Raw genomic sequence first — 20,884 nt, forward strand, 5'->3', positions numbered from 1 at the left:
CCCTCTACCATCAAGGAAATAGCCAGCCACCTCCCAGGATGATTCAGAATGGAGGTGGATTGAATTACCACATGGACCTGCCTGTTTCTCCATTAACTATAGGAGGCACCCAGGGAGACCAGACTCCTAACTTGAGAGCCTCTCCTCATTGCCTAAATTTGGTTGTATGAATCCACCTCTGCATGTTGCTGCAGATAAACATTCAAATGGATTGCAACACACCACTGCCTTTCATGGCTCCTTTTGTTCTTTCCTTTGTTTACCTCTTATCATGGAGCAATTGTGGTTTCTGCATATTGACTTTTTCAAAGGAAAAATCCTACACACAAAAGTATATCCCAGATGACTTTGAAAAAAACTCTGGATATTAACGCCAGGGCCAATTTTCTGCCACTCCACAGCACGTGATCTATGAGGAGCCACCCTGGTATGCCTTGGCTTTACCAGGACCTACCAAATATGAGTAGAAGCTGCGATATCTGCCATCCTTCTGGGCCATGTTAATGCTTGATGTGCATTATCAGCCACTTCTGGGCTCGATCCAAAGCCTATAGAAAACAGCGGGAGTCTTTTCACTAGATTAATTGGACTGGGAAGTCAGTTCTCATATCAAAAAGAGTACTTTGCCTGTTCGTTGGTAATGACAAACAGTTGAGTTTCAGATGTTTCATGAGAAAGGGGTCTGAGCTGCAAGTGGATTGAGGTGCCAGTTCTCCAAAGATCAGGGTACATTTGGGTCCGCTGTTAAGTTTCCAGTATCTATACTGTTTAACGCTGCTGGTGGTGCACTAATCTTCATTTGTTAGGCTGGGGATGACTTGTCATAACACATGAGTGGTTTAACAAGTGAAGATAAGAGCCTTTTCTAACACTAAGCTCTTCTGTATCTGCTTCATACAGCATTCTGCATTTGAATAACAGGGCTGTCTCAGTAATCTCTGACTTGCACTACCATTTATGGCTTAGCTTTTAACTTTTATGCAATTAGCAGAAGTGGTAGCATTTATTTGCTTTCAAAGGAGACTATTCCCTCTTTCTCCCTCCCACTGCAACCTCCACACCCTCCCCTTCAATCAGCTGTGTCTCAAACTGGGAGGGAACTGGAGTAATTTGACGCATCCTATTAAAGCAAATGATTGTATCAAACAAAGATGGCTTGAGCAAAAGTCCGTCAAGAGACTCTAGAGTCTACAAGAGTCTCTAGGGACTCCAGAGAAATTACTGTCCTCACTGGCAATATGTATATAGGAAACCAGGGTCAGTATCAGCACTCATTATTGTCGCCTTAGCGTTCCTGTCCTGTGCAAGACTTTGCCTGTTCCTAAGGTTTTCCGTTTCCTTCCCTGCTAGACCAGGGGATGGGTGGTAGGTGATGAACTCCACTGGTGCTAGTGATTGGCCCTGCTAGAAGTTACTTGGTACGGGCAACTGTAGAGCAAAGCTCCAGCTTAAAAATAAATAAACAGCAAATGTTGGAATGGCAATGAACAGGAAAAGACAATGCTGTGGGAGGAGTGACCAAAACTGAAGGGTTATGCCGTGTCTCTGTGCCTGGGGTGGTGAGGCAGCTTAGGTGCAGCTCTGTGAGAAGAGGCACCAAGAAGGGAGGCAGTGCTATATGCATAGCCAGGGACTGTGTGCATCTGCAGCTGAATGTACAGACAATAGCAGACATGTGTGAGTGAAAGAATGTTCTCCAGGCTTTCAGGGAAGGTGATTACCCTCAGTAAGCTTTTAACAGTGTTAGGGCTGACGGCAGAGACAGATAACTAAAAGGAAGTCTGTCCAGCACCCAGATTTTTCCAAAGAACTGGAAGCCAGATTTCCAGCACAGGAGCAGTCTGATTTCCTAAAGAGCTCATATCTCCTTTAGGCATCTACGTGATGTTACACATTTAGCATGTTCCATATGCAGATTCGTCCCTTTCAATTTTGGTGATTGCAGTCAGATTTCCCAAAGAGGTTTGAGCTCCTGCATTAAAGACAGCTCTTAAAAAGCAATGCAAACTGTCCAAGCAAAGATCTGAGAGCAAAGGGATAAACTAAACAACCCTGGTCAGGAAAAAAATGTAACTGAAAACAGTCTGGTGAAGCAACCACCCACCCGAGGGAGCATGCTGTGACTGAAGCACACACGTCACCGGTGGCTGCTGACGACACGCAGCCTGTCTGTGTTTGCCCCACGGAGCACACCAGGCATGGGGGGTAGACATGCTCTTAAAAGCGTGTGGAAAGTTTTTAACACACATATGTTCCCACTGACTTCGAACCAGAGCCAGTGGGATACTCCCAGGCTTAACTGCTTTGGTGAAATTAGGCCACAAAACGTCAGCCTCTTGCTGAACTGGGCTAGGCAAGGAACCCGATACAACACATTGCTTTGTTCAGCACATGCACTGATATCGCTTACGTTGTGGTGGTATCAGCTGGTAAGCTGTGGCAATGCCTCCTATGTTACTTATCCTGCACCTCTCATACTCTCAGTCCATTAACCCAGCCTTGCTGGAGCCACTTCTGAAGCTCCAAACCTAAAGCAGCGGTTACAAACCACTAGCATATAAATAAACATATTTCCCCTCAGAATTGGTATTTCCTACATCAGAGATGCAACAGTCAGCCTTGGATGACTGACAGGCTTCACCACTGAGGAGCTAGGAATGGTCTTCTGTGTATTTCTAGGCCCTATACATTCATACTTACTGAATCTGAGGCAACACACTATCCACTCTTATGTAGACAGTGGCCTCAGGTTGCCTAAAAAGCATTCCTGTTATGACATGTTCTCATTCACCCTATGGCCTGTAGATTAGGAGGCTTTTCACACTTTAAAAAATGCAATTGCATTTTCTCCTGATTGCAAATATCTACACTAGATAACAAAATATCCCATCCAGTATTGGGACCAAAGCCAAAGGACACATTGCTGAACCTCAGTTTCTGTATCTACACCAGCTGCTAAGTCATTAGGGCAGTGTCAGCTGAAGGGATTTTGCACAACTGAACACTTTCACACCTGGACACTTTCACAGCTCCACAATGCTGCTGCTGTATTATAGACAAGTCCTTGAACTTTCAGTATTAAAAACACCTGGCTCTAAAGGAAGATGGGTATGACCAGTAGTAAAAATAACATGTTTCATAACTCCCTCAGGTATTTCTAGGGTAAATCTTTTTTTCTGTACAGGGCATCACACAAGAACATAGGAGGCAGGCACTGCCGGGCATCACTCTGTGCACCATCTAGCTGCGATCACATCCCAGCATACAGGAGCACCCACAGAGTCTGCTTGTGCCGTGGGGCTCCAGGAAAGCCATCCCTGGAACACATGATGACAGAGGCAACAAGGCTTTGCTGGCAGTTTACATACATGCAGCAACACGTTGCATATATATTGGCAGGCTCTCGCACAGACAGTAATTGGGACCAACTACATTGACATGTCCTCCCTCACTATTTGGAAGCTGCAGGGACCATTCTGATCCTGAGTATTTTCTTAACTAGTGCCTTAGCCCTCCAACATATAAATTACTGTAACCTTGCTGCTCCCCTCAGTCTGCAAGGAGTCTGAAACTATAGCTCTGAGAGAAATGTGAGCTGCGCAGCTCATGCTACAAATTTGCTTTTCCTGAAATCTGCCAAAAATGGCAATTAGTGTGCTTAACCGTTTCACTCCTAATAATGTAACCAAAAGCTTTTAGGCAGTGTGCTCATGGATGACTTTGTTGAGGTAACAGCTAAAAGGGATGCAGTGTGGAGAGGGTTCCTCAGAGCCAGTGGTGCTGGTGGAACTTAAGGAAGGAATTCAAGCTCTGCACTTTTGCATAACAGCCTTGCTTTACCTCCTGTCTAGAAGGTGTCCCAAGGGTTCAAGCCACCTAAAATGTTTCCTGTGGAAGCTTGCCAAGCTCCAGAAGTACCAGCTCCCGGATTCTTGTGTCCAAATCTCTACTTCTTCTCCAACAACCTCCTGAATTAAGGAGGCATGGGGAAAGGATTAATGTTGCATAATTAAAATCTGGAACAACACAAAATGCCGTGTAATTTATATTATAATATATAAATGCACAAAATAAGTCTTTTAACTGCACAAGAGGTCATGCCCAACCAGATGTCTCATGTGACTTCAGAGGTACAATTTAACTGCAATGTTACTGTGACACATGTTGCTGGTGCAGGTACAGGCCAGATGAGCACAGCTTCATTTATTTTCTCTCATAAAATTCAAACTTGTTTACAAAGTCACAGCTGTAGTGAGATTAGAGATTTTGATGAACAGTGTGTGTTAGACCTTGGAGCTAATCCAGCTATAGAGGTGGTGCAATACAGAGGAGGAGAGCAAGCAGACATAAAAATGCTAATGAGAATGCACGTAGGATCTTAAAAGAAGAGGTGTAGACGAGTATCATTCTGATATTAGTTTTACCCCTGTGCTCTGCAGGTTAGTTGGCAGCAAAGTCCAACATTTTTCTATCCAGTCTGAACCATGCCAGCATAATGCCAGACAATTTTTGAGAATTCCCTGCTCCTCAGTAGTTAAATTTTGTTCTTTGCAATTTTCAGATTTCTGACAGAACTGCTGGTGACAGTTGTAATAATATTCTGTAAAATGTTGTGGTGGTGATTCTTTGAATGCCTTTGTGGTTTGCTGTCCAGAGTTATAATAACCTATGTTTGCCCAGATATGTGTTCTCAACTTGGAAGCACTGGAGCTAGCATTTACTCTTCTGCCTGGGTGACTGCACGTGTATGCCAGCATGTGTTGCTGAACATGTGAGCGAGACTCTCTCCGGTGTCTTCCCAGTGCTTCCCAGTCCCTGGGAAGCATATTTTTGTGTTCACATCCCAGGGAAAGTGAGCAATGAGGTTTATTCCAATGAGCAGAATCCACTGATGGGGATCATAGGTGATTTCTGAGCCTCCTTTCAGCTTCATGTGTTTCTCTATTAGTTATCTCCTTAATCATTTTATTTTAGAAAAAATAATGGAGGGAATAGAGGACAGGGAGAAAAAGAAAAATACAGCTCCATGATTGTATGACAAGAGTGAAACCAGCACAGCCACAATGACATTAGTTTCAGTAAGACAGTTTACTTCAGATGACAGTCTTGCTCTGTTCGTCTCAAGGAGTTGAATTTGGGCTCCTCAGAAGGATGAGATACTATGACCAGCTTATGTTAACATTTGCCTGGTCTTAGGTCTGCACATATATGTCCTTAGTGAAAACTGCTGAGTGAAACTTTGAGAATCAGGATTGTGGGACATAGGTTACATAGGTTGAAATCATAAACGTGTGTATGAGGCAACAATTTCAACTAAAACTGCATGCAACTTTGGAAAGAGAACTCTAAACAAAGCTAAAAAGAAGATCCCCAAACCACTCATAGTCAGTCATAAAGGACCCTCTCCTGAGTCCTATATCTCGTAAACCCTCTATATATATTTGTGCTGATGAAGAAAACAACATAAAAGAAGAGAGAGATGTGAAATATGCATGGTACTGGATTTAGTTTTATATAAACAAAAATATATCCCAAAAATACTTTACAAAGTAATAAGCCAGACCCTGGTAGCGCGTGGATGCTATAAAAGCCAAGGTCTCTAGTCTGTGCCAAGCAATAGCTCCTATATATATTTTTACAACTGGATCCCAGTCAGCTGAAATATTGAAAAGAGTTAGCTAGTTAGCTCTAGAGATCGGAAGAAAAGAGGTGAATTTAATTTGAGAAGAAAATCTTTCATGGTTTGGCTGCACACAAACAATGCTATACCCCCTGAAAGCTTGGCTTTTGAAACAAATTCATGCTCTAGAGGAAGGAAAAGCTGAGCATCCCCTCGGTAGTGCCTGGCCCAGTTCAGCCTTGCGCACCAGTATTACACAGTGTTTGCTGTGACTGAAAAATTGTAATATTATGTGTTGCCATTACGCTCTCCAGTTGTGGACTCTCAGGCCAAAGAGTACATTTACCCCAATACTCACAAATTAAATGCTGCAAAGAGCCTTTAATCCACGTCCTTTCTAACCATTAGTATCACAGCATTTCTGAATCTCTAAACCTAAAAGTGCACCCACGTAAGGCTTTAGGTTTCATTGATGGTAGCATATTGGGATGCTAAACAGTAAAACTGTCCTTAGGAGTTCAAGAGCCTCATCAGAGATCCCAAAATCCTGCAACTAAGCTTAGAGCTAAGCACAATTTATGTGGAGCAGCCATGCAGAAAATCTTCTTCCAAAGCCAAATTCTCTTATTGATGTAAACTGCGCTTTGTCTCTTACCTCTTTTACATTCCCTCTCCTGCACCTCTCCCCCTGCCCTCTCCTCAAAAGGGGGATCATCCTCTTCTAGCTGAAATTAGCCAGCTATGAGTTGTGCTCTGTCCTTTGTTGTCTCTCTTCCTGACCAGCGATGGTCAGTCACATCCTTTCTGAGGACAAATGAGCCTCAGCAGCACAGCGGGTGTCTCCGGGCTGGGGTCAGTTTCCTGAGCTGCTCCGCTCACACTTTCTGATCATGCTTCCTAACACCACGCTTGCCTCCTGGTTCCAGGCTATGCTCCTCTCCAGACTCTGGTCCTCACACTGAATTGCAAAAAAGCTGCTCTCAGGTGATTAAATTTCTGACCAACAGACGAGGTCATGACTAGGACCAAGAAAACAGGCTGAACGATGATTCAGCTAAATGCTGAACCTCCCAAGAACTGCCTCCCTCTCTGGCAATCATCCTAAAGCCTGTTTCATTCTCCAGCTCCAACTTTTCTCTTTTCCATGCTCCCCTAACTTCTCACTTTCTCCTTTCTAGCTGCTGGGCTCCTTCCCCTTTTCTCTTCCCAGTCCTCTCACTGTCCTTCCCACTGGGTTTTCCACCCCACACTTCTCTCCATTCCCTTCTCCCTGGAGCACACGCAGGCCCTGCCCTGACTGCCCCTCCCTGGCTGCCTATCACTCCCCATCACCTTTCATCTCAAAAATCCTGAGGTGGTAAGTTTGGTCCTCAAACACAGCCAGCAGGCTGAAAGGGAAAATCTGACTTACTGATATAAACTCATATGTCCCAAGCTGAGATTTCACTGTCACTCTGACACTGTACATTTTCAGCTCATTTTTCATGGCTTTGCTAGTGAAAAAGCAAAATTGACAGCTATCACCCAAATTTAAAGCTTGATTTAGAAAAGAGTTAAACATGTGTTGGAGTCCTTTTATTACTTGTGGAACATACAAGGGTGCTAGGGACTGTATATGTCCTGTGTTTTCCATGTTTGGGACACAGTTGGCTTAAATACATGCATGTAACTACAAGCTTTTTTAAGCCAGTATGCCTACATTTCTTCTCCATGTGTTTTCTTGAATTTAAACCTCAGCTGCTATTGAAAGGGAAGCTTCTATTCTGGAAAGAGAAACTATACATAAAAGAGCAAATTATTCCAAATAAACAGGGAAACTTTTTTAAAAGAGAGAGAGAGCGCTTTGTAGTGAGGCATTTATTTTTTTAAGAATTCAAGAATTATGACTTCTATACATATCTATATGACTGTATATCATCTGTCAAACACAATTTTCCCCTACTCTTTCCATCTTCTTCTATTTCTCTTAACAGAAACAATTTTTCACAGTGGAAGGATACACTGAATAAAATAATCTATTGTTTATTATTTTAAACAAAATAAAAGGAAATCCAAAATATGTGTTTCACAGTCTAATACCAATAAACCACTGTGAGATGTCTACTGGTAAGATGCTCCTGACACTTTTGTGTGATACAAAGCAGATTCTACCAGAGCCTAATAATACCACCCACTTAATACCAACACTTTTTCCTCTATCTGTTGCTTCTGAACTTCCATAGCTGTAATGGATCTGCTCAGAACTTTCTATCATCTTAACAGTCACTTCTTTAATATCACAGCATGCTTCACTTCCACATGTAATAGAGAAGCAGCTAGGTGACTCACTGTTCTGAGAAGCTAATGCAAGCAAAGTAGTGCCTTTGTGCTAGCGTAAATGTAAATTACCCCCAAGAAAAAAAAAAAAAACGCAGCCACCTCTTGGGATTTGCTTCAGCTCAGTGGAGAGCTGGTGGCAATATTGCACAGCTTTGTATTATCCAAGAAAGGCTGGAAAGACATCCCTTCAGCATGCTGGCAACATGCTTCTCATCCCAGGTGTCCTCTGAGACTGGGTCTCTTCTGGGCCAGAGACACAGCCATAAGAAGCCGTATTATTCATTGCCAACTAAACTAAGAATTTCAGCTGGCCTTAGCTTCCCTCTCAGGTGTGCTGAAGAGGACTGCTAATGGTTTGGGAGCTAAGCTGAGATTCAGAAAAGCTCCACTCCACTTCCCTGCCCTGCTAGGCTGTGTCATTTGAGCCAAATAATTCAGCCCCTACCTCCTGCAGTTCTGCAGCATCTGTGAAATATCTCCTGACAACATGGGGTGCTAGTGGGCATACACAAAAGTTTGTAGCAGCTTCAGCAGGGACCACTGACAACATAATTAGCTGCTGGAAGAGCTACCAGCAAAGCTGGTTGATGCCACAGATCTGACACAGATCTAGGTATCTCCAAAAGAACAAGAGCAAAAGAAGCAATGTGATCTTCTCTTTAATGGCAGTTTCCCTGCCGAGGGACTGTGTGATAAGTTTGAATGTGTAAGGCAGTTGTAGATCCAAATATAAGACCAGCTGAGGTGCCAGAGTGTGTAACCGCTGTCTCTGAGAGCTCATTTTGGATCATGCCACATGGATCTGCCACCTGCCATCTTCCAAAATCTTTCCCAGCACCTGAACCCTCTACAATCAAGTAATGAAAATTATGTACCTTAAAGGGCCAATATGCACACTAAAAATCTGAAGATCAGAGTAGAATCTAGGACAATAAATAATGTTTTCCTTCTTTAAAAAAATTATTCCGGGAAACTGTATGGCTCAGGGGATTGGTATTGGGATACGGAGCCTTTCATTGCTGATCCAAACATGACCCAAGTCAGTAGTGACCAAAAAAATGGTTACCGTTTGGCAGATGCTTTGTGGCCTAGAGTATATAAAATGAGTTGATGGTCTTAATCCAGTTCCCAGTGGATGACTATCCACATCACAGAAACCACTACCACAATTGGCACCCTTATTGGCAGCCTTAGCAGGTTGGCCAAGGATTAAATAAGTACAGAGACTGAGCCACCCGCTTATGCCTAGCTGGAGGTTGCCCCTCTAGGTCATGGATGAGACACAAGGATGGGGTGGAGTGGAGAAGCTCACACACCCTCTGCTTGTGCTGTGCTGGTTTTGTGGGTAAGGAGAGGAATCCATTTTCCAGGGCTGTGATTCAGGCACCCTTCATAAGCAGTACATTCATGTACATGCATTTAAGCATGAATTTAAAAAGGAGTCAGAAACTGAGAGAATTTCGGAGCTTGCTCTCAAAGAATAAGGCACCATTTCTGAGGAATTCATCAAAGTCACAGTAGTTATACCAGGGCTGCATTTAACAAAATGCATACAAGCAACCTGTAAAGCGGCTCTAGTTTGAGAAACATTCCTTTTGCTGTGCTATGTTGTCAGTCATCGCTTTAATTATCTCACAAGATATCTTAGAGTGAACATAATCCGTGCCAGCTATTGTCAGAAAGCTCAAGCTGATTTCTAATTAGGTATACAATGGCAACAATCATGTAAGCAAAGATCTGATGCACCTCCAAAAACATATCTGTGCAATACGAAGAAAAGCAGGACTTTTGCTAGTACTGAAAGTGTTTTTCATTTTTGGAGAGGTAAAATACACCAGCCCCTCTTTCCAATAAACAGCACTATCCTAACAGAGTACAACATGAGAGCTAAATCCTGCAGTTATTCAGGCAACATTTGGATGGAGCCAAAATTTAAACTTAACGTTTAAATTAGACAGCACCTAGGCTGGCTGAGCAAAGGGCAAATAGCACAAGTTCTGCATGTGCTTTCCTGTGTGAAGGCGCAGAGAGATCTTCCCCTGCTTGCAGCCCAAGCAGGCGATGCTGGAAGAGGTACCACAGCATGCAGGCAGGAAAGGCTTCCGCAAAGTCACACCAAGGCCTTGGCAACACTTGAAGTCACTTCTGTGCTGTTTCATTTTATACCTCTTACAGCATTGCAGCAGACATGGCAAGCAATGACAGCTCTGCCCAAGTAAAGATGTGGGGAATTAATTCTGCGAACAGCTGGATTAATAAGCCCCTTTCTTATTCACCTCTGTGATAGCCAGAGTGCCTCATAGTCTGTTGGACCTTATTACACCAAGTCTTTGACAAGAAGGTAGTATCTGAGTTTGTGAGTATCTGACTGGTATTTTTCACTACCAGACTGATTTAACACCTAGCTTCCATACCTATAGTAAGACCAGCCTGTGAAAGCAGGGCATTTTCAACCTGCCTAAATGGCAGAAGAAACTGTCATTTGATCTTTGCTGCAGTACGGCCCACACGTGTTTTAGTTTTGAAAGCACTTCTTGCAAAATGGAAATCCCAGGAAGCAAAAGTGTCAAACTCTTACAACAAGGTTCCTTGTCTGTGACACATCAGAAATGGAGTGTCTTGTCCAAGGGAGCCGTTTCCATTTGGTTTTATTTGCACCTGAATTAATGCTCAGATCATTGTGAAGGGTCTTTGTGAAGGGAAGGTCCAGGTTCGGAAATAAGCAGAGTGCAAAGTGATAGGAAGTAGGATTTCTTCCCTATCAGCTGCAGAAGCACCACTCAGCACAGTGCATTGCCTGACCCTGGACATCCACATGCTCCTGCCATGCCAACACATGTTAGATGTGAAGAGCACCCTAACAGAAGTACTTGACCTAAACCGAACAAATTTCCTAATTGCAGTAAGACAACACTTGAGGGTGTGGTTACCACAGAAAATCACACCCATGGACAGATTAGGAGCACCTGGCTGCACCTCATGCCTCCTAATGTCCCAGGGGCATGATTATCTCATCAGGTGCCACCTGCCAAGTCTTGTTGCGGAGGAGCTGGCTTTGGCACGCTGTGCAGCTGGGGTGGGGAGAGGAGAGGAGCACACAGGGGCAGGCACACATGCTTGTCTCGAGTTCATTCCTTAAAAGTGAGTATTTACAGCAAGAGGATGCCTTGGTTCTGCTCAGAAACATGTCTGCATTTGGGGTTGCAAAGGAGCAAGCCGCTGCTGTTTCTAGATTCTGTCTGGCACCCCCACACGCTCAGTCCTGCTTGCATGGTGTGCTACTGGCTAAAGGATGCCCCTGAACTTGCCAGTCTCCAGCCACAGCTTTTCCAACCACTCAGCGCAGTCTACAAGAGACCCAAACAGGTGGATATGCCTGGAAAATTGCTTGGCTGGCAATTTGCAAAATCATTTGCCCGTTTTCTCTCAGAAATGCTTTGACCATGAAAACAGCATACCAACTTCCAAATAGATAGCATGTGTCCAGGTGAAGTTATGCTGTGCACATTGCCTCTGCGTGCAAGTCCTTCTCGCCTCTCCTATTCTCTTTCATCCCCAGTTCAAGGTGTGAAACCTAATCTCCGCATGGCAATTAGTGGATCATGGCCCAGCAAGAGAAGACAGACCAACCTCTGCCTCTGCCAGGGCTGTTGAGCTCCTCTGGAACAATGAAGATCACAAAACACAAGACAAAGCTCTGAGCCCAGAGGTAAGTTACTCTCGGTCGAAAGGATCTGTCTAGGGAACAAACTTTCAGAGATTAGACTAATCCTGAGTCTGATGACCTTTAGGTCATAGTGCAAGAACTTCCTCTTTGATACATCTTTTACAACATAACCAGAGTGACATTAACAACAATAAACTGACCCCATCCCTCCCCTCAGAAGCACCTACCCTAGGCAGAGCTCCCCAGAGACAGAGAAGGGAGAAGAACAAAAGACTCCAGGAAGTCTGCTAGGGATGTGCCAATCTAATTATTATGTGCAGTGCTCAGATACTGTGATGAGAGGTGCCAATAAATGAAAACAACCAAAAACTGTAAAACTAGGTGATGTACCCTTTAGGCCATGGGAGTGGAGAAAAAGGAATTTACCATGAATCAGATGAAGCCATATTTATTTGCACTCCCACCCTCAGCCCTTTTGTAACATCATAGTCCACTGGATTTGAGGCTACCCTGACAGATTTAGCAGTAGTCCACAGCAGTAGGGAATAGATTTAAGCCCTGTCCTTTGCTCCTTGCTCACTGTGCTACCCAGCAGTGCTGTTCTCCATCCAGCAAAATCTTCCTCTCCTTTAAGGCTCAGCACAACAGGTCTGATTCAGAAATGTTCCCCTTCCTCTTCATTCCCCTTGAATTTCTCACTCTGAGTCATTGGACTACAATATAACTTTAATGTGGAAAGTTTTGTGGGTACGTTTTGTTTTCTTTTAACTTCAGAAAAGAAAAGGTACAACCAGAGGGGGAAAAAAAAGTGTCTCATGGTTGAGAGGACTCTTTTAACCAAGGAGTCACATGGCTCCCTGGCAAGCAGCCAAAGGAGTCATGAGAGATGCTGCCATTCCCCTCAGCACTCCCTTAACCATGTCCTGCCTGCTACCCAGCCTGCCACCAGCCACCTCGCACCCTGAGGCCAGCGGCTGTCCTTGGCCAAGCCTTGCTTCGCTGTGCCTATGGTGGCTGCCTGGCTCCCACGGAAGGAGGAAGCACTGTCAGAAGTGATGCTCATAACTTTGGTAAGCAGCATTTTCCCTCTGCCCTCTCCCCGAGACTGCACTGGTGGGGGTGAAGTAGGTGATAGCAATGCCATGTTTCAGATGAGATGTAATCATGCTGTCTTTGCTGCTTGTGGTTGGAAAAGAGTCACTGAAAGTAATGATGTGGCACTTACGCCGTGTTTTCCATTTTCAAAGTGCTGTGGCAGCTTTCTCTCTCCTGCCCCTCCCCTACTTCCAAGCCATGAGAGCATTGTTATTGCCCTATTAAAGCTGTGGGAAACTGAGGCAGGCAGAAGTCAGGATACTGCTATTCAGCATCCCAGGCGTTGGTCCAGTCTCAGACTTTGTCTTCACTGCAGAGTGAAAGCCACCATGGAAAAGCATCATCTTTAGAGGGGCTATCCTACTGCCCTCGCCAGGGTCCAGATTAATTAGAGATGCACTTGGGTTTTTTCAGATGCTTTCTTGCCTTGCTGCCAGGGATGTCAGGACTGGCGCTGGTCCTACATGTCCATACAGCTCTGCTGGGCGCTACATAGCAGCTGCTGCATTCCACCCAAGTGGTAAGTGAAATGATCCTTGCCCAATTCACCTGAATACTGGAGGATTAGTTCACTTATGATCCCTGAATGAAAGAAACTATTATTAAATAGTAGTCACATTTCATAATTATGTCTCACTTCAGTCAGATTAGGAGAGTGGATATGATATCCAGTCCCAGTACTTCAGCACTTGAACAATTCCAAATAAAACACACCTCAAATTGTTTTCCAGGCCCTACTTGCAGGAAGATAGTGGTTTATATCTTTATGGGCTTACACTTACTTCCAGCTCTGAAAGCTGGGCTGCCCCACAATGCGTAATGAGCAAATGCTGCAGTGCTTTTGAAGTGCTTCTCCCCTCAAAAAATAAATAAGGTTTTGTTTCTATGTCAGCTCTTACTTTCACCAGAGGCCATAATGATTCTTTCAGTAGCCCATAGAACTGATTTTGGGTTTTGTCTGACATGGCCTCCTATTAATATTTCTTTTGCTGTATGTTCTCGGAAACTATGGCCACATTCCCTTTAAATTGCATAATATGGCAGCCTGGGCCAAGGCTGTACTCAAACGGATACTGGAAGAACAAGGCTTGTGCTGACTTTTTGTTCTCCTGTCACTGGCACCAGTGTCACTCCACTGAGAGCAGCAGCATCGCTCCCGCTTTATTAACTTGCTGAGCTGTGGACGTAACCCCAACGGAGAGAAGCCTTAGGCCCTCAGGGATGAAAAGACAAGATATAAGAGCTTCCCAAAATGCTACACAGATCTACAGTGATGGCTGTCCAGAAGAAAATATTTTTGAATGCCTGCCTTGGGCATTCCAGGTATGTGCTGGTAGAAGATGCAACTCATCATCATTATCTTTGCACCACAAATCTGCCGGGAAAGTCCCTAGAGTTCAATCCATTTTGAAAGTGATGCCACTGATTTGCAAAAGGGTGGCTCTACTTCAAATTAAAAAATTGGGATATGCAGTAGGGCGGCCAGTGGACTTGGTGCCACTTCACAGAGAAAAATTATTCTGCAACATGTTAAACATCTGAGGCTAGCTTTTGCCCTCATTTGCACACTTGCAATACCACTGGATGTCCTGTTTTTTCTTATTACTCAGGAACTCTGGGTGAAATTTGACCTTGAACAAAGAGCTGGAACAAAGACTATTTCACCATGATGATTAAGTGGGATTTTTGCATAAACGTGAATTTTATCCTTTGTGGGTTCCTGCCACGAGGGAAATACGATCCGCAAGCATAGGCTGAAAAGAAAATAAATCTTCAAAACTGTAACTATGACATGGGTACAAACCATATGCATTATTAAAACTATTTCTAGAAAAAGATACAATAACTTTCTAATTTAACCTGTCTTTAGATTTTCTAAAGAAGATATGATTTTCTGTAAAATAATTATATGTGATAATCGTTTTGCTATCAGGTCCTAGTGGAAGAAAGATTTTTTTTTTTATGATGAAAGCAATTATTTGGCCTTAAATATCTTAACTTTAGAAAAGATGCCTATACTCTCTTAGAACTGAATGAGGCATCTAACTTTCAGCTCCATGACACTGTCAAGAAAACTGCCTTTTAGAAGGAAGTCTGAGGGAAAAGTGTGGAAAAGACAACTCAGTGGTTTATCTAAGGGTTTGTCTTAGCAACATTTAGGCAGTAACAGAAGAGAGAAGTCACAGAAATATATTGCATATGGGCAGAAAAATTCACTGAGAAAACACTTCTAAGTCTCTGTATCTTCAAGTTTGCTCTAGTTGAAGTATTTGCAACACTCCTTATGCATGTGCTGTGGCAAAAGCAAACACATAGGAGTTGTCTTGACAAGAAGTAGCCAGCAAGTCCTATGCAACTCTCCACAGTGGGGGGAAACTGTATCCTTTTACCTTTGGGGGAGGATTGAAGGGAAAGTAAAAGAGGAGAGGATGCTAAGAACCTTTAAAGGACTGAAAGGCATTCTCCAGGAACCTGCCTTCCTTGGCTTTTCTTCCAGGGCGCTCCTGTGTCTGATCTCCTGGTCTGTCTTAGCCTCCCAAGTAATTCTGGGCTTCTAAATCCAAAGCTTTTGGTGACAAGTTGGTTCAGCTTATTGCCAGGGTATTCACATGTGCATGGCACAGTCTCAGAACCCAGAAGTCGTGGAGATTCTGCTTTCATGTGTAGATATTTTGGTCATGGTTCTCATGACTGGTCCTCATACAACTCTTCTATGTAGAGTGCTGCTGTAATGCTATAGAAGTTATATACCTGGGGCAGGTTGGGGTAATGCTGTACAGGAAGGCAGTGAAGCATCAAGGAGGAAAGACCAAAAACAATGAGAAGAATCAAGCAGGCAGGTGAACCTGGAGTTGCAAAAAGCCATCTGACAGGTAGCTAGCAGGTAGAGGTGTTATGCCATCATGCATGAAAGACACCAATGAGAGTCCATTGAGGGTAAAATGACATGCAAAGGTTACAGGCTGAAGAAATCAGGCTTGCAACATTAACCAGTTCTGTAACGCGTGGTGTCAGCACATCTGCAGATCTCCTTTGGTCTGTAGCTGGTCCCAGCTTTCTGATGCTTGTGGTAACTTGGGAGGAGTAGAGGGTTAAACTGTATTTTGGAGGTTAGGAATCTCTCTGACAGCATTTTGGTCCAAATTACACAGTCCCATGCACTAAGAAAACACCTGGCACCATTCTACCTTTAGCATGCCACATTGCCAGGTACACGTGGTGCATTTTTTCCATTGCATAAAATGTGTTTATCAGTCTTAACTGTATAATTGCAGCTTGCTTTGTTTAGCTCTTTAACACCTCCTTTGAAAGATTGTCTTCTGAGGGATTAGCCTTGTTCTTTGTTTAATATGCAAGCATATCTGCATTTAATCTTACCTACTCATCTGAATATTTCATGTTGCTTTATACCCACTTGTTACATTATGTTAGTAATGCAACACATGTAATAATTCCATACTGTCATCCTACAAATTCTAGATGCTTCCATCTTTCCTTATAATTACTGAAGTCATTACTTTTTTTCCATTTGAAAGCATGCTGGACATCTAATTGCCAGAACCTGTTTGCCACAAAGGATTAAGAGAGTTGCCTACATCCAAATGCATTTGGATTCAAGGATATTCAGAACTTGAATGCTTGGCCTAGCTCATGGCAGGGAGCAGGGTGGCCAGTCACAGATACACCAAAGCTCTGTGGTTTCAGACAGGGAATTTTAGTCTGGGTCTCTCCAAGAAATGGTGTACTCTATCTTCTAGAGCTACCAAGAAGTCATATCACAATCACTCTCCCATCTTTGTGTGGCTGCTTCAGTATAGGAAAATAGCCTGTATCAGGCAGGTAAGCCAAGCTCACAGTGATTTTGGCAGCCCAGCATGAAAATGTTCTTTATCTTCCTTGTTTCTGCTGAGCAAAAGCATTAGCTTTAGGTGATCCTGAGAACAATCAATACCTTTTGGAGGTTCATCTGTTCTGTTTCTAAGCCAACACATCACTGGGGCACAGTAAAGTTGAAGTTCCGTTCCAAATCCTCTTATAGACTACTATTATTACAATACCATGTAAAAGGAGTAGCTAAGGATCTCCACAGAGCTCGCCTCGGGCATGGGACAGTACACAAATAGAAGCTGAGAGAGCAAACCCACCCTAAAGGGTACAGAGTCTCAGTTGTAAGATGAACAAGGTGCAAAAGCAGGGAAATGATGGATTTACATCACAGTCCAGTGACTGAGCCAGAGACAATCCTGTTCCCACAGCAAACAGTTCTATCACAGAGGTCAATACAGCCTCGATCTAATGGGGATGGGAAGACTGGACCAACCAGTGTAGCTCTGACTGTATCAGCTAATGTGGGAGCATCAGTCACTCTGGTTGATATGAACAGCAAAGCTGTGCCTGCCCTTCCCTTGAAGGCTCTGCACTGCAGAGCAGGTTGGCTGTGTTCTGCTTCTGCAGCTCCCTCCTGCACTACACACGTCAGGAGACAAACTCTGGGGACTGTCACCAGCAGTCCTAATCTTTAGGGATTTAGGCATGAGTACTCCCCTGTAGGCATATGAAAAATACGTGTTTCTTCTAACCCGCTCCCCTTGAGTGTGGGGAAGCCCTGTTGTAAAGGTTGTGAAATTGTAAGGACATGAGAGCATCTGCAGAACAGGTGCAAAACGTGCAGAGGATTTTTCTCCCTCTGTATTTCCTAACCAGTCAGTAATATCTGCTCACTAATATAAATTATTTGCTGTATTATGGTGTTAGAATACACAGACGCTTTGAAGATTTATGCTGCTATTACTACATACACACACTCTCTCATGAGTTACTCCAAATCGCTTTATAGCCAATAACTGAATTAACTCTGTCTATATGCCAGCAGATAATCCCCAAAATAAGCTTCTTAAGAACCAACTCTTGTGCTGCTGGTGAATGCATAAGTGCTGGTGAATGCCTAAAGAAGATGAACAGTGAAAGGAGTACACAAATGGAAAGTTAGAGTAGCACCATCTTCCTTAGAAGAAGCTAAATATGTATATGTGTACAGACACATGCATACTGAAAGACGCACTGCAAGAAACAGTGCCAGACAGTGTTATATATAATCCTGGGGTTTAGACATTTATATTAATTACATCAATATTATTAAATGTCAGGTTTATATTTTAAATATAAATATAAATAATTAAATAAATATAAATTAAACAAAATATGTCCAGAGCATTAAAATGCATAGATCATCCTACTACCAGCTGTTCTAGCTGCAGTCAATTTTCTTTTTCAGCAAGTCAGACACTAATTGCTTCTGGTTGTAAAAATGTTTACAGTGTCTCAGCGGGCCAAAGGTTAGTAGGCAATTGCACCGAAGAAGATTACTTTGTCAGATAGCATACCTACAATATAGAAATCAGCTTTTTAAAGGAGTTGGTTCTTTAAACTAATTTTGGATACAGTCTACTCCAACTTAACTTTCCTCCCAGCTAGTGCACACAGAACACTGAGGCCCCGGTGCCTTTTTCATTCCTAAAATGACATTTCATTTTATCATTGTCTTTTTCACTCTGAAAACCCACTTTCATCACGATGGGATTTTTGCTTTACAGCTTTCCTAGCGGGATAACGGAGCTGAGCCGTGCCCCCCCGCCCCGCCCCGCCTCACACGCAGTGAGAGATGGAGCACAGACACCCTGCGCTCGGTTCGCTCGTCCGCTAAGTATTGCGCCGGGTAGTTTCATCTCTGTCCCTGAAGGACCAGCAACTCCGAAGCCGAGGAGTTGCTCCCGTAGCCCAAAGATGATAGAGATCTCGGGCAAAATTAACATAACTATTGACAGTCCATGGGAGCTCACTAAAGAGCAGCTTGGGAAGCATCCTCCCCTCCAGAGAGCGAGGGTAGCAGAAACAGACACCAGAAGATAATGCTCGAACAGGCTCTACTATGCTTTAATCTTCAAAAGCTACCATTAGTAAGCCAGAGAAGTATATTTACCCACAAGATAAACACCACAAGTTCGCTAGGCTACTATCCATTAGGCACTGAAATAACTCCTCTCTTTTAACTTTCCAACGGGAGCGAGGCGAAGCATCGCAGCGTGCCCGGCTGTCCCCGCCGCTGCTCCCGCGCCCGGGGGGCCACGGCAGGGGGGCGGCAGGGGCAGGACACGGCCGAGATGGGCGAGCCCGGCCGGAGGCTGGGCCGGGGGCTGGGCCGGGGGCTGGGGCCGCGGGTGGCACGGAGGCAGAGCGGGGAGAGGGCCGGCCAGCCTCTGCCCGCCGGCCCCGGGTGCGCTGCTGTCTCCCGGGGAGGCAACCGGCTCCGTCCCTCTGGAGTGATGGATGGAGGGAGGTGCGCGTTGCCTGGGGGCTCCGCTTTGTTGGGTTTCACCTCTGATCCCTTTCCCTTCTGCTCTGCTGGGCTGCAATAGCCAACCCGGCTCCGGCTCCGCGGGTCCAGCTCCGAGTGACCTGCCGCTGAGGGGATGAACCGGGGATGGCACAGGGAAAGGCGAGGGAGCATTATTTACCCGCAACAACTTCTCATTGTCGCGGAGCAGCGCTCAAAAGATCCCCAAGCAGTTCGCTCTAAATAAAGCAGGCATTGCTTCCCTTGTATTTCCCCTCAGCAGTCGCCTTAGTATTATTATTATACTTCTATAGCTTTTGCTTTCGGACCTTATAATTATGTCACACAGCAAGGGAAACCACTAGCATCCCAGCATCTGGTGTGCGGTTTAAAACTTTTGTTTTAAGATTTGAACTATTTATAGAAGGAAAACTTTGTAGGATAGTAATTTCCTACGGTTTTGAGAAAAATATGGCTACGCTTATATTATAAGGGTGTATTTATTTATTTATTACGACTTCTTCCTCCTGCTTAAAAAAAAAAGATAGCCCTGCAATTTTTTTTACAAGCTATTGGTCACCTACCAGCAGACATATCCCGCCCGTGAATAGAAACGGGCGGCTCTGGCTGAATTAAACCTAACGTGCTTCCATAAATCAAGCGCCTTTAAAAATCGGTAGGCAAGGCATGTGCATTTCATTAAGAATTAAGAATGTAGAAATAGGCGTTTAGTTTCTTTTTATGGGTGTGTTTATTCCTACTTTTCTTCCATAGTGGTGGATTATATTTATCCGTAGCCCACAGAAAATACGCACACGCACACACGGAGGAACACACGCACACGTGCTTGTCTATGTGCATGTGTTCCTGTGCATGCATAGAGAAAGGGAAAAAAGAAAAGATTCGTATATATAGATGCACATCCAGTTCAGGGGCAGGAGCTCAAATTTTGCACCCGCTGGGGTGCAAAAAACTCTGAGCTCGGTGCGGGGGTGGGAGAGAAGGGAAATCCGCCCGGACCCGGCAGCCGAGGTGAATGTGAGGCCGGGAACACCGAGGCGGGTTTTCCACATCACCGACCCCAGCTCGCCCGAGCCGAGGGGAGCCCCTCCGCCGGGCCCCCGGGCCGGACCCGGACCCCCGCTGCGCTCCCCGGAGTCTCCCCGGGACCGATCCCCGAGCGCCGGCGCGGCGGGGCACGCCGGGCTCCGGCGTGGGGAGATGCTCGAGGGAGGGAGAAGGGTCCCTGCATTAAGCCGGCTCCACCGTCCGGGGGACCGGCCGCCCCCAGCGCCCTCCTCGCCCCACGGCTGCCCCACAGCCTGGTCAGGTCTCGCCCGGAGCGCAGAAGCCCTTGACAGTTCCCCGGCAGCCCCTCCGGGCTCCGGCTGGCGGCCTCGGCCGAGCCCGGCTCCCCTCGGCACCATGGCTGGCCGGCGCGGGGACCCCGGCCCGCCACCCCCGCCACCCTAGCGCGGCGCCCGGCGGGGACAGAGACCTGCCGGGGGACCTGCAGGAGCACGACGGCGGACACTCTCTCCGCAGCCCGCACGGACTAGCCCAGCCGCTACTTATCCACCGCAACGTTAGATACAGATATAGATATTAAAAAAAAGAGACCGAAACTCCTTGCAGTCCCACCCACCGACTCTCATTTCCCCCACCCCTACCTCCACCCCCTTCCTCACAAGGAAAAGGTCCTGGAGCCAGCTCTAACCGCGGGACTGGAGATCCCTCCGGAGCAAAGGCAGCCGGCTAGCAAGCGCCTCCGCGGCCGGGGGCTCTTCCCCGGGCTGCGGGGCTGGGGCGCTCGCCGCCGGCTGCAGCACCCCCGAGCTCCTCGGGATCT

Source organism: Falco biarmicus, chromosome 5 (genome assembly GCF_023638135.1).
Source record: "Falco biarmicus isolate bFalBia1 chromosome 5, bFalBia1.pri, whole genome shotgun sequence".
NCBI classification, from domain to species: Eukaryota; Metazoa; Chordata; class Aves; order Falconiformes; family Falconidae; genus Falco; species Falco biarmicus.